The sequence below is a fragment of the Salvelinus sp. IW2-2015 genome, linkage group LG26 (assembly GCF_002910315.2).
Source record: "Salvelinus sp. IW2-2015 linkage group LG26, ASM291031v2, whole genome shotgun sequence".
NCBI lineage: Eukaryota > Metazoa > Chordata > Actinopteri > Salmoniformes > Salmonidae > Salvelinus > Salvelinus sp. IW2-2015.
The window spans coordinates 34,456,777-34,474,213 of NC_036866.1; the positions used below are offsets into that span (position 1 = coordinate 34,456,777).

Here is a 17,437-nt window from a genome sequence, read left to right on the forward strand (position 1 = left end):
CATGATGTGGCTATGCCAAATGGCGGTGGGCTACAATAGTTTCTTTAGCAGACAAGACTTGCTTATAATTCCATGGCATTACTTTATATTATTTTATAGTATGAAGAATACAATAGAACAACACTGAATAAAATAGAAATATTGTCTACAAACGATTTGAGGGAGCTCGCACATGCGGCTATTCTATGTTGAGCGGATAACAAAGAAATAGGTACTCCTATATGCTTAATTTAGAGTTATTAATGTAACTTTAGTTGTTCTACAAACATTGAGCTATATGTTTTGATTTTAATACATTGTAAAGCTGCATGATGAGATTCTAATAATGATTTGAGAGAAGTTGCTTGAAAGGCATGAGCTCTGCTTTGTTTTTTTGCGCAGGCTGTACACACTCCAATAGTCTCTCATTCACAATTTGACAAGCACTTGTTAATGCCTCGAATTTCACAGTGGCATCCCGTTTGTGGCCGTAATGCACCCTAAAAAAATCCATGCCTTTTACGGCCCTGAGTGCTGCGTTGTGCCCTTCTCCCTGAGTGCTGCGCAATCAGAAGCCCTCTCACTCACATGGCTCTCCATCAGGTGACCGGGTCTTTCTCACAGGCTACAAGTGAAGACATACACATTGGGGACGCAACTGCACGCATCCTTATCCAATTCCGAGGTGCATATTGGAACAACTGTCGACATGTACTTTTCGTCAGCCAACAAGATGAGTAGGTCTAACAAACAGCAAAAGCACTAGCCTATGTCAATCTAAACAAAAAATAAGTTAACATTTATATACAAATATTATTTTAATAAAGGCTTTAGATTTATGGCAGCATAATACAGCATATTATTATAGAATAATATGTGATTATTGCTACAAAAGTCAACCTATTCTATTCTATGCAAGAAATAAATATTCCAAACATAGTCTGGGACATTTGTGGGATGCGATAGATCACAAATTAATACAACCACTAGCATCAAAACAGCTTTTTTATACATTGTTGCTGATGCAACAGATCAGAACGTTTAGCTTAAAATGTTGATAAACTAGGCTATTTCTTCACATTATAAGCGCAGCAATGTGCACATGGTAGAAGGCTATAAGTGCAAATGTTCCATTAACGGAAAACACCAATATCAAAAGTTACCGCAAATGCAATTATTTATCTAATGCTTTTATTATAAAGGTGCATTTTTATGGTGAAAATTATCTTCCCCAAACTCACACGCTGTTTATGTATGCCAGTTAGGTTCTACACCCTTGTAGAGCGGATTCATGTGCTTAATTTTCAGAAGTTATTTGGCCACTTTAGTTGTGATACAAACCTTATTAAAACATATAGGCCTATGTGCGACTATGATTCAAAAAAGTCGCAGTAAAAGGCATTGTTTCTTATGCTGGGCATCATTCACAAGTGACAGGCTAATATTGTCACCCATCAGAATTTTCTTGATTTAATCTTGTCTTTACATATAGTAAATAATATATGTGTGACATTTGTTTTGATTTAGAATGGACCATTATCATGCACCTGTCTCGAAACAGGGGCAGGGGAAAAAATACATGTCATCTATGCACTTAAACAGCGAATGGAAGATGCTTTTCCCCATGGCTTATTTTCATCCCAGCCAGGTAGGCTATACACCTGTTGTAAATATAAGCAATGTGCTTAATATTAGGAAAGATGAGAAATAAATATAGTAGGCCTAGCCTATAGAAAGCTGATGGGATCCTCGTCTTTTTATTAGTGGCCATCACATGTTTTCTCCCGCAATTGCACAGCCTATAGAAATGTTGCGCAACATAAGCTTATGGGCTCTCATGAAGTGTTTGATTAGATTTTCCATTACATTTGCATTGATGTCAAAGTGATTAGAGGGACAACCGAGGACTGAGTACCAGACAGTTAGCAAGTTTGGTAGACTACTAATGACCATCCACAGCATCAGAGCTTGGAGAAGCCTAATTACCGTGACTAAACGGTCAGGTGGAATTAGACGGCCTTCATGACTCGTGACCGCCGGTGTGGCGGTAATAAGGTCACCGCAACAGCCCTAGCTGCATGATACATTTTTTTTTTTTTTTTACTTTTCAGCTTCAGATAAGAAATGCCTGAGGATGTGTTTTTGGTGTAAGGTATACTATGCTACAGTGTATGCTATTATATTTGGGGGGGAAGAAGGAACGAAGGGAAAGACTCCAGGTGTGTCCCATCTGAGTGTGCTGTCCCACTCCAGGGAAAGAGGTGTGGTTTGCAAACCCTCCTTATAAGATTCACACACACTCTTTACGAACCCACTTTTACATACTGTACACACTTTAACAAGACTAAAACATGTTGTCCAAGCTGGAAAGATGGGTGGTAGAGGGAAAAAAAGAGGGTCAAATTGTGGGGTAATGAACGACAGTAGACTATCGTCTCTCTTTGTATTTTACCAAGCTAGAGTGTTTTCAAGTGTCTGTAGGCCTAACATGTAGTTCTACCAGCCAGAAAGCAAAGAAAGTGCATCTGTTTGGATTATTTATTTGAGAGATTATATAGCTATTTCCCCTATGGTGGGCATGCTAAGTCTTGCAGGGCCATTTAGTTTTCATCAAAAGCTGAATAGTTTCAAATAGTTTAAAACCAGAGAAGGAAGGTAAGTTGTCATCAATCAAGCAGCCTGGATGATGAGCAACAGACCCTAAGGCAGGGCGCTGGATTAACTTTTCTAGTAATCATTGTCATTACAATAATGGGATCACATTTACGTAAGGCTCAAAGCACTTAACATTGTATGGTAGTAAGTCATCACAATCAAAACCAATATGTGCCTGATATTTTTTGGCTTGCATGAATATGGTTTGTTTGTTTGGTTTGAGCGCTTTACTGTGACCTTTGGGACATATTTCTCACAAACAACCATGGTATGTGTGTCTCCTCGTGCACATGCTTGCATACCTGTGTGTGTGTGTGTCTGCACGTGTGCATGCCTGCATACCTGTGTGTGTACATGTGTGTGAGAACCCCTATTAATGCCTCCTCTCCTGCCCTTCTGTCCTCTCTCTGTCATCTCTACATAGGACAGTGCATGGCGACTCCTGTACCTCTGCCCTTTAGCATTCAGCCTCCGTGCAGTGGTGTACGTCTCATTTCCGTTGCTGCATGTAGCTCTAAACGGCCAAGGATATGAGAAGAAAGAGATATGTTATGTGAACCATGTGTGACTCCCGATGCAGATGGAATGAAGGGCAAAAAATTGGGGAGCTCAAAGGATGCTGCGCCTCTCTGCCTTTCCATTCCTCCATCTCTCCATCACTTCATCACTCCTTACCTTCAGCTATACATCTCTTTCAGGCTGAAGCTGAAATGCCTGTTATCTAGATGCTAACTGCCGATCTATAATTAATAATAATTTGATGGGTGCTTATACGCATGTGTGAAATGGAAATGTGTTGTTTTTGCATATCCCAACTCTCCCTGAGACACCCTTGGAAAACTGGTCTGATCATTGAGTCCTACTGTTTAAATACAGATAACTGTCAAAATAAATGAAATGAGGGATACAAAGTATATCGAAAGGGTGTGTGTGTGTGAGATTCTTATGGGAGATTCTGGAGCGTGCCTGAGACAGTGTTTTCGGCCACCATCAACAAACACCAAATGATGGAATTTCTCATGGAAGTTCCAGACACTAGAATCAATGCCAAGGCACATTGAAGATGTTCTGGCAGCTCGTGGTGGCCCAACGCCCTATTAAGACACTTTATGTTGGTGTTGACTTTATTTGGGCAGTTACAGTACCTGTAGATAGACACACATTTGTCCCATGAGGTTCAGTAGGTCGAGGTTGGCCCTTGCAACGCCAGGGTTGTGGGTTCGATTCCCACGGGGGACCAGCACAAAGAAGTATGAAAATGTATGCACTCACTAGTGTAAGTTGCTCTGAATAAGAGCGTCTGCTAGACTAAAATGTGATATAGATAAGGTGTTGATCTCTATTTGGCTTTACTTACTCTCTTTAGGTCACACAGAAACCCAGTTGCTCTCTCGTTTCTTTAGGGCCCAGTGTTATGATATTGGGACGCAGCGTACTTTCATAACAGTAGTCTATACAGTATCTCTAACTGCACACTCATCTTCTGCACATTTATCACCCCAGTGTTTAATTGCTATATTGTAATTATTTAGCCACTATGGCCTAGTTATTGCCTTACCTCCCTTATCCTACCTTATTTGCACACACTGTATATATACTTTTTCTATTGTATTATTGACTATGTTTGTGATTCCATGTGCACCTCTGTGTTATTGTTTGTGTTGCACTGCTTTGCTTTATCTTGGCCAGGTCGCAGTTGTAAATGAGAACTTGTTCTCAACTAGCCTACCTGGTTAAATAAAGGTGAAATAAAACATAAATACAGTAGCCTATACAGTGATGAGTCTTCACACATGATGATGAAATCCATGCTGGTTAACGCTCTCTGACTTGTTATTCAGTCTTCGTGTTGGGATTCATTCCAACACTTTCCCGACGTTCATGAAGATCATATTCACAGTAAATGTTGCTAATGTAATTTACAATCAAGTACAATCACCACAATTGCAGTGCACAGGTCATGTATCTGCATTCGGAGAGTTGGGTAAATGAGCTTTTATTGTTAAAAGAACTTATGAAAGAGATTGGTGTGTTTTTTCACGATCTAATCATGGCATGGGGTTGTTCAATGACAGACATGTATTTGTTTAAAATCTATCACTTGATGGTTTCATTTCAGATGAGACAAATAATCATGTTTTTTTTGCTAAATGCTATATATCCGCCTCAATACCAGATAAATGGGTAGTACAGCTAGGTTTTACACAGACAATTGTAACAAATAACTACATTTTTAATAAACTGTACAAATGATACATTTGTGACAACAATATTTCAAAATAATGTTACAAAAATGAATCAATACAGTAATATGAGATCTGTATGTAAAACATTTACATTTGACATGTTAGTCATTTATCAGATGCTCTTATCCAGAGTGACTTACAGTTAGTGCATTCATCTTAAGATAGCTAGGTGAGACAACCACATATCACAGTCAAATGCAGTATATGAACATTCCATTCCAGCTAAACAATGGATATATGTGACTCACCACCTGGATTCGGTCTTATGTAGCAAAATGTGAAATAGTGTTTTTTACATTGGATAAAAGTAGTCTCAAAGCTACAAAATGGTATATCATACACTACAGTTGAGGGACAATGGCAAAGTAATTCTGCTTTGAAAGTTGATCAACTTGTAAACTTTGAGAAAATCGCCATTGAATGTTTTGGTATCTAGTGAATCGCTCTGACCGATTATTTTTTTAACCTCTGGATAACATGAAAACAGCCTAACCAGCTCTGCTGGCAACAATTTCATTACGCTTTTTTGCAGATGTTTACTGACACCGGCCATATTCAATGGGTGTTGTATACACATCACGTAACGTTAGCTAACGAGCCCGCCAGCTAACGCTAGCTAGCTAGTTAAACAACAATGAACAAAGTGCCAACAATGAACAAAGTGCCAACAATGCCTAACATTAGGCTCTAACTAGAAAAGCAAACAACTCTGGGAAACGAATAATAACGTCCGCTCGGGAGTCAGCCAGCTAACGTTAGCTAGCTAACAGTACACTTTAGCTTAGGACATATAGCTAGCTAGCTAGGTAAACAATGAACCTAGCTAGGTAAACAACGTTTAAGATCACACACGTCACGTAACGTTAGCACGTCAAGTAAGCTAACGAGCCAGCCATCTAACATTTACTAGTTTTGCAAAACAAACACATTTTAATACACACCTAAAATCTATGAATAAAACATCTGAGAACAGTAATATTTTACGCACACATGAAGGTAGCCATAAGCAATCATTTCTGGTGAAAAAAACATATGCATATAGAGTTTTGGAAATAAATTCTTAATTTGTTTGAATCCAGGCCTTGCTGCTTTCATACAGGTATGACATAGATATAGGTCTTTTAGAGAGGATTGACTCCAAATTTGACTTTTACATTATTAGCTCACACATACTATTTTAGTAGCTTCCCTTCTACATTCCCTCATATTGTCTGATATGAGTAGCAGATAGATAGATCGACCAGACCAGATCGCAGCCAGATGGATATGTTATCACAGATGATAGGGGGAGCATCTCCCCTACCCTTTCCTCCCAGTGAGTGAGCGTGGGCCCGCAGCGGGGATGCCCTTTTAAGGCCGTCTGCATTGGGCCCTAGTTGTGTTTGTCTAGCCCTGGGATGGCCCTCCCGTTCCATGTAAACACAGTATTAAATCATGGCCATGTCCACAACATTATCATAACCTTGTTGATCCTTGCCATCCTATTGTTCCAACTCATCCAAATCCCGCAGAGTTACGAGAGATATGCTGTGCATACCATAAAACACACACACATTAGCATAACCCATACCTCTGTGCATCTCATACTTTACACAACAGGGGCATTGTTGATTTAGCATCTTAGAGAAGAAGGGCTGATTTAGAATCAGTTTAGCCTTTTAGATCATAATGAATAAGATTACATGGATAGGGGGGACCTGATCCTAGATTGGCACTCCACGCTGTCTTTATCTCGCTTGCGTAATGTGAGACATACAGCCGTCTGCGGTCGCAGCACAATACAGCCACTCAGCAGTTACAGTACTAGAATTGCAACACCGTTGCTTTACATTTAACATTTACATTTAAGTCATTTAGCAGACGCTCTTATCCAGAGCGACTTACAAATTGGTGCATTCACCTTATGATATCCAGTGGANTGGTCTGATATACTTGGATGTGTAGAGTCGGCATTTGTTGATGGCATGTCTCCTTTGATCTTTTCTCCTTTGCCAATATAATTTACATTTACATTTACATTTAAGTCATTTAGCAGACGCTCTTATCCAGAGCGACTTACAAATTGGTGCATTCACCTTATGATATCCAGTGGAACAACCACTTTACAATAGTGCATCTAGCTCTTTTAAGGGGGGGGGGGGTTAGAAGGATTACTTTATCCTATTCTAGGTATTCCTTAAAGAGGTGGGGTTTCAGGTGTCTCCGGAAGGTGGTGATTGACTCCGCTGACCTGGTGTCAGCGGATGATACCCATCATGATACCCAGCTTTAGTTTACAACCACCTACTGTAGCACATTGAGCCATATAGCCTTTACGATTGAGGGTTACGGCAAAGCAGTAAGCACGGTAGCTTGCCTTTGCAACTGAGAGACGCAGGATTGAAGCTAGCGTTAGTATTGTGTCACGTCAGGTTAAGGGGCTAGGTTAGGGCTATAAAATACAAGCTGAATAGAGAAAAGAGGGATGGTTTAAATGAAGCCCTGCCAACTATGAGGCCTATTGTCTGTGTATGTGTTTCAACTCACTAGGACTTCTAAGCCAGCTTCCTTTTAACCTTATTTACCTCAACCCAAGCATCATCAACCTCACCAGCCTACTGTGGTATGCGGTCGTGTCGCATTGAAGAGACTACTTTGAGGAACGAAGAACTAGAAGCCAGCGGCTTTAGCATTCTTTAGCATCCATTCTTTAGCTACTCTCGGTTATTATCAATGTATAGCTACTTTAATAACTCTACCTACATGTAATTATTACCTCAATTACCTCGACACTAGCTGCGGTAGTGAGTGTCTCACACACACAAACACACACAGGTACACACGCACGCACACACACACACACACACACACACACACACACACACAAGTGGGGATCGGTGCCGTTTAAGCTTAGGGAGGATTTTTTTTTCATAAGCATGGCCTTATTTCTATTACAGCATGTTGGATGATTGTCATTCATATTCCATTCACCCAGTTCAATGTAACATCGATAGGTTTAGGCTACTACATTATACTAGAATTTGCCCTATATGATACCCATCATGAGGTTGCTACAACCTAGCCTACAAATTAAAGTTTCTAACATAGTTGCACAGGTCAAGAAACAAATTGGAGTAAAGATGACAGACACTGACACATTCAATACCGCCTTGCACACTCTTGCCTGCTTCTAGCTGATGTAGGGTGTAATCATTAGTCCAAAAAGTTGCAAAACTAAACAAGAGTTTCTATTGGACAAATCCAGGTAGATCTGTCTCTGTTTCGTTCCGTTCGCTTCCATTTAAGAAACGTTTTGCAACAAAATCAGCGAAATGAACACACCCCTGATCATAGCAGCCACATAGGCCTGCAGCATCATCACTTTGCTTATTGTATAATTCCTTCTGTCATCTATGCCCTCTCCTCATCTCACCTTTTCCCTTTGCTTGTGGACTTCAGTGCATAACGCAACAGCTGTCTGTGTCGCAACAGCTGTCTGTTACCAGGCAAAAAACACTCTCCAAGCCAAACCTTCATACCATAACCACTACACAGCCTACATTGTTGTCACTATATTAGTAAACGTCATAGTATACATAGCTACTAGATCTAACACGTTAGTAAACCCACAATCCAATGCATGTGTACAATCACGCAGTACAGTGAAGGCTCCAGCAAGCAATTTAGCAGTTACACCGGTGTGATTTTACTTTTATAAAACGAAAAGCTTACCTTGACTTAGAAGAGTTGCAGTGTTGGAGCTTACCTTGACTTGGAAGAGTTGAAGTGTTGGATAGCCTCAGCCAGCTAGCTAACATAAATAGCATTCCTCTCTGTCAGGTTGTTGAGTAGGCTAAATTAGCTGCATTAGTTAGCTAAGTAAGTAAGTGAAAGGAAAACTGGAAGAAGAATACAACTAAATATAGCTAGCTCTCTATCGCACTGATGCTTCTCCTTCATTTTTTAAGAAATGTATTCGTTCAAAACTGTTCAACTATTGTCTTTCTCGCTCTTTGAGTTAACTACTCACCACATTTTATGCACTGCAGTGCTAGCTAGCTGTAGCTTATGCTTTCAGTACTAGACTCATTCTCCGATCCTTTGATTGGATCTACAACATGTCAATTCATGTTGCAAGAGCTCTGATAGGTTGGAGGACGTCCTCTGGAATGGAAAAGAGCTGTTGAGGCTACTGTAGACCTTCCTTGCAACACAGTGTGTTTTAATCGGTTATTTGGTAAAGTGAATATATTATTATAGTTTTATCTAAAAAAGATAACTTTTTAATATTTCACTCTTTTTAGGAAATTCATTGAGTAGAATGGTCCTCCCCTCCTCCTCTGAGGAACATCCACTGACACACACACACACACACACACACACACACACACACACGCACACACACACACACACACACACACACACACACACAAATCCTGAGGCGAGCGAGGCAGAGCTTCAGATATGCTAACAACATAAACGCTGTGCTCTGTGCTCTGTTAGCCCCGGAGCATGAAGAGATTTTCCTGCTGTGGTTGCGGCCGTGAAAATGTAAAACCTGGGTGCTTTCAGGGATTGTCTTCCTTCCAACAATAGGAAGCCTAATAGCTAGATCATCTCCCGTGACCACAAATGCCTCTCTGTACATGGTATTTTTATTAGCAGAGCTTAAATGTGATTAAGGAGATTTAGTGTGCAGCTGAGTGACGTATGCAGGTGAGGAAGAGGGGCAGGGGATCCTATACTGTATCTCATGCGATCACCCTGACTTTATCTCTTTCACTCACCATTTTTTCCACTTTCTGTAGCTTTTCTCTAGCTTCTTCGCTCAATATTTTTCTCTCTCTCTTCTCCTCTCTCTCTGTTCCTCCAGACACAAACACAGCCCCTCCATCTCTCATACCCCAGCAGGGTAAACCACCAAGACCCGAAGAGACCCCACACTAGTCCTGTTAGTCCTCATCTCTCTATGTCTTATCGTGCTACCTATGTGGTCCCGTCTCCACTCTACAAAGTCGTCTTCTAATGGAAAACACTCAGAGGGTGGAAGGGAGAAGGTAGAAGGGAGTGAAGTTGGAGAGGGGGTTGGAGCGGAGAGGGTAGGCCCAGACCAGAATGCCTGCTATTGGGTTTCCCAATAGGGTCCGTGCAAGACCCCTGCCATAGTCCTCCTCTGCATGTTCCCAGAGGCACTTTACTAGCATCCTGAATATTAAACAACACACTTGGGCTGCCACTATTCCATTTCATCCCCATTATTACGGAAGATAGTCGCCATTACTGCTGACATTCTGTTTTCCACTAGACAGAGAGACAGAGAGAGGCGAGAGAGAGACAGAGAGAGAGAGAGAGAGAGAGACAGAGAGAGACAGAGAGAGAGACAGAGAGAGACAGAGAGAGACATAGACTGACACGACAGAGAGAGAGCGAGAAGCCAGAGTAAGTGATATGGAGGAAGACAGAGATCCTGTGTTTTGGAAAATCAGTTTGCAAAACGTCATTTTCTCTTGTGAAGTTGAGAGCATGCGTTTTGTTACACATTAGTGTACATTAGTGTACATCTCCCTCCTTAGATATTCATTCAACATAATAGACTATTATTCCTCGCGCACTGCTGATCTGCTGACTTGGAAGTCCCAAAAACATTCAGCTTGAAGTCGTTAGATGTGAACTTAACTTACTGCAGGCTGCTCTGTGATTACCCTATACTATTCCATCACTTTGCCTTGATCACTTTTTTCTCCCCCTTTACACGTCACATCCTCTCTCTTTCTTCCTTTACAAACACTCTCGCTGTCTCCTTTCAATTTTCTCTCCGCTTTTTTCTTCATGGCGCGTGTCTTGAAAGTCAATGGATAAAAGACCCAAAGATCCTTTTGAACAGTCACTCAGAGACCACGGAACTTTCAATCAAAGATGTCAATCAGATCAGACACTCACCAGTCTACAACATCTCCTCTGAATTCTTCTATAGACTCCTGCTGGGCCTGTATTCATAAAGCGGCTCAGAGAAGAACTGCTGATCTAGGATCAGTTTTTCCTTTCAGATCACAATAAAGAAGACCAATACGAACAACAGGGGCATCTGATCCTAGATTAACCCTACTCTAAGACGCTTTATGAATACAGGCCATGCTGGTTTTCAGCTCAGTCCCCAGCGCTGAGGGCATAGAACAGTGATGGATGGAGTGTTCCTACTCCAAATTATGATTGCTCAGTAATCTTGAAATATCAGTATCTGTCTCCATACCCTTCAGTCATGTAGGGCCCCAATTATTTTTGACTAAATATTTCCTGCCTCTCTACCCTGCCAGCCTTGCTAACATTTCTAAGGGTGAGAGAACGTCCCATGAAACGTGTCTAGGACATAAATATTGGATATTCTGAGAACATGGGAAGTTCTGTTTGACATTAATAAAAATAACTTCCTACATTACTCAAGGGTATAGAGACAGATACTGATAAAAGGAGATCCTTTCAAGATGGATTGACTGTGTGTGATACTGAGCAACTATCGTATGTTGTAGGAATACTCTGTCCATCACTGTTTTATGCCCTCTGTCCCGGGGACTTAGCTGAAAACCAGCAAAGTATTGCAGCTTTCCCATGAAACGTGTCTAGAACATTCATATCTTGTGTTCTGAGAACATGGCAACCATGTTCTGTGTGTGTTTGGTGTGACATTGATGGAATATTATCCTAACCCTCAGAAAACTGCACACATTCATGTTCTTGCAACGTCCCATGAAATGTGTCTATAACATTAAAGATGCATTATGCAGAAATTGCTCTGCCATTTCCAGGTTGCTAAAATGCTAATAGTTTGCCTAATGTCAATGTATGTGACAAAACAAGCAAGCATGGTGCAGAAAATCATTGTACCATCTAAACCGCTGTGAAATATATTTTCCATAACTCAAAATATTGTGTTTTCAGCTGTTTGAAGCTGGTCTACAAAACCGAAAGTACAAGACACAAAAAACAAACCTTAAGAACGGGAAGCATAGAAATAGCGCACATAGAACAGATCTCCCGCTTGTTAGACTTACTGTCAATGAGAATGACAGATCTATTTTATGTAACTAGGCAAGTCAATTAAGAACAAATTCTTATTTACTATGACGCCCTACCGAAGAACAGTGGGTTAATTGCCTTGTTCAGGGGCAGAACGACAGATTTTTACCTTGTCAGCTCGGGGATTCGATCCAACAACATTTCGGTTACTGGCCCAACGCTCTAAGCACTAGGCTACCTGCCGCCCCATCTAACACACATTTCAAATCAAATCAAATCAAATGGTATTTGTCACATGCGCCGAATACAACAGGTGTAGACCTTACAGTGAAATGCTTATTTACAAGCCCTTTACCAATAATGCAGTTTTAAGAAAATACAAAAAAAATAAGAGATAAGAAAAACAAATAATTAAGGAGCAGCAGTAAATAACAATAGCGGGGCTATATACAGGGGGTACCGGTTCAGAGTCAATGTGCCGGGGCCCCGGGGTCGAGGTAACTGCCACATCCAACGAGCGTCGGAGCCGGTGTAGCACAACTCGACCTTAGTCCTGTATTGACGTTTTGCCTGTTTGATGGTTCGTCAGAAGGCATAGCGGCATTTCTTATAAGCTTCTGGGTTAGAGTCCCGCTCCTTGAAAGCGGCAGCTCTGCCCTTTAACTCGGTGCGAATGTTGCCTGTAATCCATGGCTTCTGGTTGGGGTATGTATGTACAGTCACTGTGGGGAAGACGTCCTTGATGCACTTATTGATAAAGCCAGTGACTGATGTGGTGTACTCCTCAATGCCTTCAGAATAATCCCGGAACATATTCCAGTCTGTGCTACCAAAACAGTCCTGTAGTTTAGCATCTGCTTCATCTGACCTTTTTTTCATAGACTGAGTCACTGGTGCTTCCTGCTTTAATTGTTGCTTGTAAGCAGGAATCAGGAGGATAGAGTTATGGTCAGATTTGCCAAATGGAGGGCGAGGGAGAGCTTTGTACGCGTCTCTGTGTATGTTCCCTCTTTTTGCACATTTAACATGCTTATAGAAATTTGGTAAAACTGATTTAAGTTTCACGGCATTAAAGTCACCGGCAACCAGGAGCACCGCCTCTGGGTGAGCATTTTTCTGTTTGCTTATGGCGGAATACAGCTCATTGATTGCAGTTTTGTGCCAACTTTGCTCTGTGGTGGTATGTAGACAGCTACGAAAAATACAGATGAAAACTCTCTAGGTAGATAGTGTGGTCTACAGCTTATCATGAGATACTCTACCTCCGGAGAGCAAAATTTTGAGGCTTCCTTAGATATCGTGCACCAGCTGTTGTTTACATATATGCATAGGCCCCCGCCCCGTGTCTTACCAGAGGCTTCTGTTCTGTCCTGCCGATAGAGTGTATATCCCACCAGCTGTATGTTCTTAATGTCGTTGTTCAGCCACGACTTGGTGAAACATAAGATATTACCGTTTTTAATGACCCGTTGGTAGGATAAACGTGCTTTCATTTTGTCCCATTTATTTTCCAGCGATTGAACGCTAGCTAGCAGAATGCAAGGCAAGGGCAGATTAGCCACTCGCGGCCTGATCCTCGCAAGGCACCCGGATCTTTTGCCTCGAAATCTCTGTTTCCTTCTCCAGCGAATCACAGGGGTCGGGGCCTGGTCGGGTGTCTGCAGTATATCCCTCGCGACCGACTCATTGAAGAAGAACTCCTTATATTTTGAGAACATGGTAACCACGTTCTAGGTAAATTCTGTTTGACAGGGAATGGTCCCTTGGAAACAGTCCTTGCACAACACTAGAACCTTCCTATGAAAACGTTAGGTAATGACCTAATGAGATTCTTAAGGGAACATTTTCTAAAGTTGTGGGAATGTTTGTTGTTAGCTGGGAGCCAGTCTCCCATGAAGCTACTTCAGGAACTCTTCAGGCTTGAGGTCCTCGGTTTAAATCAAGGGGGATAGAGAGAGATGGTGGCCATGTTGAAAGCTAAAAAACAGCACACAAAAAAAACAGCTAGTGTCTCTGGTCCTGGAGAGATTGCCTGAACCCCCCTCTGTCAGTGACAATAAGTTGACAAGACAGGACACGCAGATCTAGGATTAGGCTAGTGGAGAGACACAGTAACAGCAACCAGGTTGCATCCCACTATATATGGAATAGGGTGCCATTTGGAGTGCATCCCAGGAAACAGGGAGTGTAACAGTAGTAACCTCCTGCACTTAGACTTAGTAGTCACAGACATGGTTCAGGGAGATGCAGCCTAGTAAAACCCACAGGGCCGTGTCTCCCCTCTCTCACTCCATGGCCCCAGGCCAGGGATGATGTGATCCACACTATGGGAGGAAGGTAGAGTGGTGGGGCGCTGGATGGGGATACTGCAGAAGTAGTGGAAAAAAGGAAAAAAGAGTTGAGAGCCTGGGCTGAGAAAGTGCAAGAGGGGGAAACGCTGAAGTACGCTCCGGCGGTGATAACGGCGTCATATCCCAGACTCCCTTACTGCTGGAGAGGCGCGGTACCCACTTACAAGATGAGCTGGCTGCTAAATTACAGCTGACGCATTACAGCGCCCTGATTTATTCCTGCTTTTCACACTTCTTCAGATGAGTGTGTGTGAGCATACACACCGCAGGTCTGCTGTGGTGTAGGGAGGGGTGTGTGTGTGGCACTGGGAGAGGTCGTTTGGGGAAAGCTGCTGTGCTGCTGATGTTGTGGGGATGTACTGTAATGCATTAGGCTTGTTTTCCTGCAGCTCCAGCCGTGTGTTCTGACAACATGTTTTACTCTCTTCCCACCCCTGATGTGTGAGTGTAACAGGGGCACAGACTCACTTGACTGGCTGGCCATGTACAGTATAGTTTAGCTCAGCATTTCTGCTCCGCTTCGGCAGGGGTAAAGAATCTGTCTGTCTGACCAATGATCAGGGTTCTGGAGAGGAGGAGGAGTGTGGAAAAGAAGGGAGGGAGAGACAGAGGGAGAGGGAAAGAGTGTGACGAGTCTGAGGGCGGACACGGGGAGAGAGGGGGGAGGGACAGGGGGGTGAGGGGGGTAACCTGAGAACCCCTACTGAGAAGCTGATCTCCATCACAGACTGAGGGAGAGAAAGGGGAGGGAGAGAGAGAGAGAGAAGACTACGCGAGATGAGGAAATAGTTACACTTTTAATCTGTATGCACATCTAAAAATAGCCTCCCCCTCCTCTGTCTGCCGCTGCCCACTGGGGCACGCTTGTTAAAGTCTGGTCTGCTTGCTGAGAAAGAGAGAGAGAGAACACTAGAAGCAGAGTTTTGGAAAGACTAACAAACAGAAGAGAGAAAGAAAGAAAGACAGAACCGAAGACAGAGCGCTGGGAAAAGCCGGGGAGAAAGAGAGGAAGCTTTCAGAGAGAGTGTGAGTGAGTTTATAAAGCTTTCCTCCCTCCCTCCCCAGTCTGTGTGTCTGCTTCGGGGATCCGACGTACAGCCATGCTGTCAATTGTTCCCTCTCATTCAGCCATCATCCTTCCATCTATCCAGACTACCAAGTAGCCAGTTGGGCTAGGCACATCACCATTCCTCACCTATTTGGCCCCTGGGGCTTTTTTGTGAGCTTTACTGTAGCAATAAAAAGCACCTAGCGCTTAGAAACGTTCAATAACAGACAGGATTTTACAGGGCCCGGTGGCAAGGACCTTCTCTGAGAGGTTCACCACACACACAGGCCGTGAATCACATCATACACAGCCACAGAGTCACCCCATTCTTTAAATGCTGGTATGCCTGCCTCCTCCCTTCCTTCCAGTCCCAGAGCTGGAGTCACTACTAGCTACTGTATCAGTGTAACCAGCAGCCTGCATCTGATACGGCACCCTATTCCCTGTTTAGTAGTGTTTAGTACCCTTGAACAGGGCCCTATGGGTCCTATGACCTATGGGTCAAACATAGTGCACTAGATAGGGAATAGGGTGCCATTTCGGACGCACACCTCCCAGTCTCTGTCCCAGCCGCGTGGCATGCCTGTAAAGGTTCAGTCTGATGTGAAATCTCTCTCTCTCTTTCTTGGTCTCTCTTTGTTTCTCTCTTTCTCTTTCTCGCTCTCTCTTTCTCCCTCCCTCCTCTCTCTCTCTGTCTACTCTTTCTCCCCCCCCTCCTTCCTCTCTGCTGAGTTCTCCCCCACCCTCCGTCTTCGTGGCGTCTCCTATTCGTCCACCGCACGCCTCGCTCATCTCCCCCGGAGCGGCCGGCCCCCCCCCTGCCTCGGCCGTCTCTCGTTTTCTCCCTGCCCCTCTCAATTCCTCTCTCTTATCCCCCACCTCCGTCTCCTCACTCTCTTCTTCCCCCCTGAACCTGCCTCTCTCTATTCTCCCCCCTACCTCTCGCTCTCATGCTCGTACCCCGGGACCCTCGGGCTCTCGATCCCTAATCTTAGTCCTCACCCGATCTCGCGTCCTCTCTCTCTCTCTGTTACTGCTCGATGAGGTCGTGTTGGCCGGTCGCGCTATCTGTTTTGTCGGACTTCCAGGAGATATGAGGTGTGTGAACAGGAACCCAAGCTATGCCTGCACTGTTTTGTTTGAATGGGATTTCCAGCCTAGCCAAAACACTTATTGAGAAGTGGCATTCTCTAAAATGCAGCAGGAGATGAGGAAGACCGGGAGGAATGAGAAGGTGAGGGAGCCGAAGAAAGAGAGAGATGATGCATTGAAAAAGGATTGGATCAGAATACAAGGTGAAAGATATGAAACAGACAAATGCAAAAGGTACCAGAGAGGATCCTTGTATTGAAAACCTGCTCCATAGCGCTCCGGAATGACCTCAGTACTGGGGAGCGAGAGGTATCACTAAGTTCAACAGGGACAACGAGCCACTAAGGCAACACAAGCCAAGCGCAAACGTGGCAGGAAGTGGCTTGACGGGAGAACAAGTTTCTAAAACGAGGACATGTCCTTGAGTGCATCCATCGCAGAGAGAGCAGTAGTGGAACATCCAACGCCAGACCAAGACTTCTCTGAGCGAGACTCTCTGAAGAGGAAGTATAGGCTGTGCAGCAAACTGAGCGAGCTTGAGAGGTGTGCCAGGAGAGAGAGAATGCGTAGAGAGCAACATCCCAAATACAGGTGTGCCCAAACTGAAGATGATTATGAGCGTCGAAGTACCAGAAGAGAACGTCGACGCAGTGTAATCATTGCCTAAAGGTGCTATATTTCAACCCAACTAGTACCTTGAGTAAAAGGTCTGAATACTTATGTAATAATGTGGATATTTGCATGTTTATTTTTTCATTTCTTTATGTAGGAGAACTGTATTTATGACAGTGTCATTATTGGTTATTGATGTGTAGATTGATGAGGGAAAAAAACGTAGTTAATACATTTTTAGTTAACTAGGCTGTGCGCAACTTGGGATAAAGAAGCCAGGTGGGTAGATGTCATAATAGAACAAAAATAGAGTTCTTTGTCCACGCACCAAACCCAGTGGTGGGTGTGGTGTCAAAAAAGAAAGATGCATAATTGCAGAAAGGAAAAGACCTAGATGCCTGCAAGGTGACGGAAGATACTGTTGGTGGATGAATATTGGAGGTAGAGAGACTGAGATTTGA

General features: G+C 43.1%; 1 protein-coding gene across 4 annotated transcripts in view; it reads left to right on the plus strand.

Annotated features, from left to right (window-relative positions):
- The window catches only part of LOC111952421 (zinc finger protein 469), a 155,581-nt gene that overhangs the window by 87,366 nt on the left and 50,778 nt on the right, over positions 1-17,437 (plus strand). For 2 of the 4 annotated variants that reach the window (XR_011474210.1, XR_011474209.1), the window contains one exon: positions 3,059-3,548. The exons of the other annotated variants lie outside the window; for them this stretch is intronic. The gene's annotated coding sequence lies outside the window, so the exon portion shown is untranslated. Of the gene's footprint in view, positions 1-3,058; positions 3,549-17,437 lie in introns of those variants that run through there. 4 annotated transcript variants of the gene reach the window in all.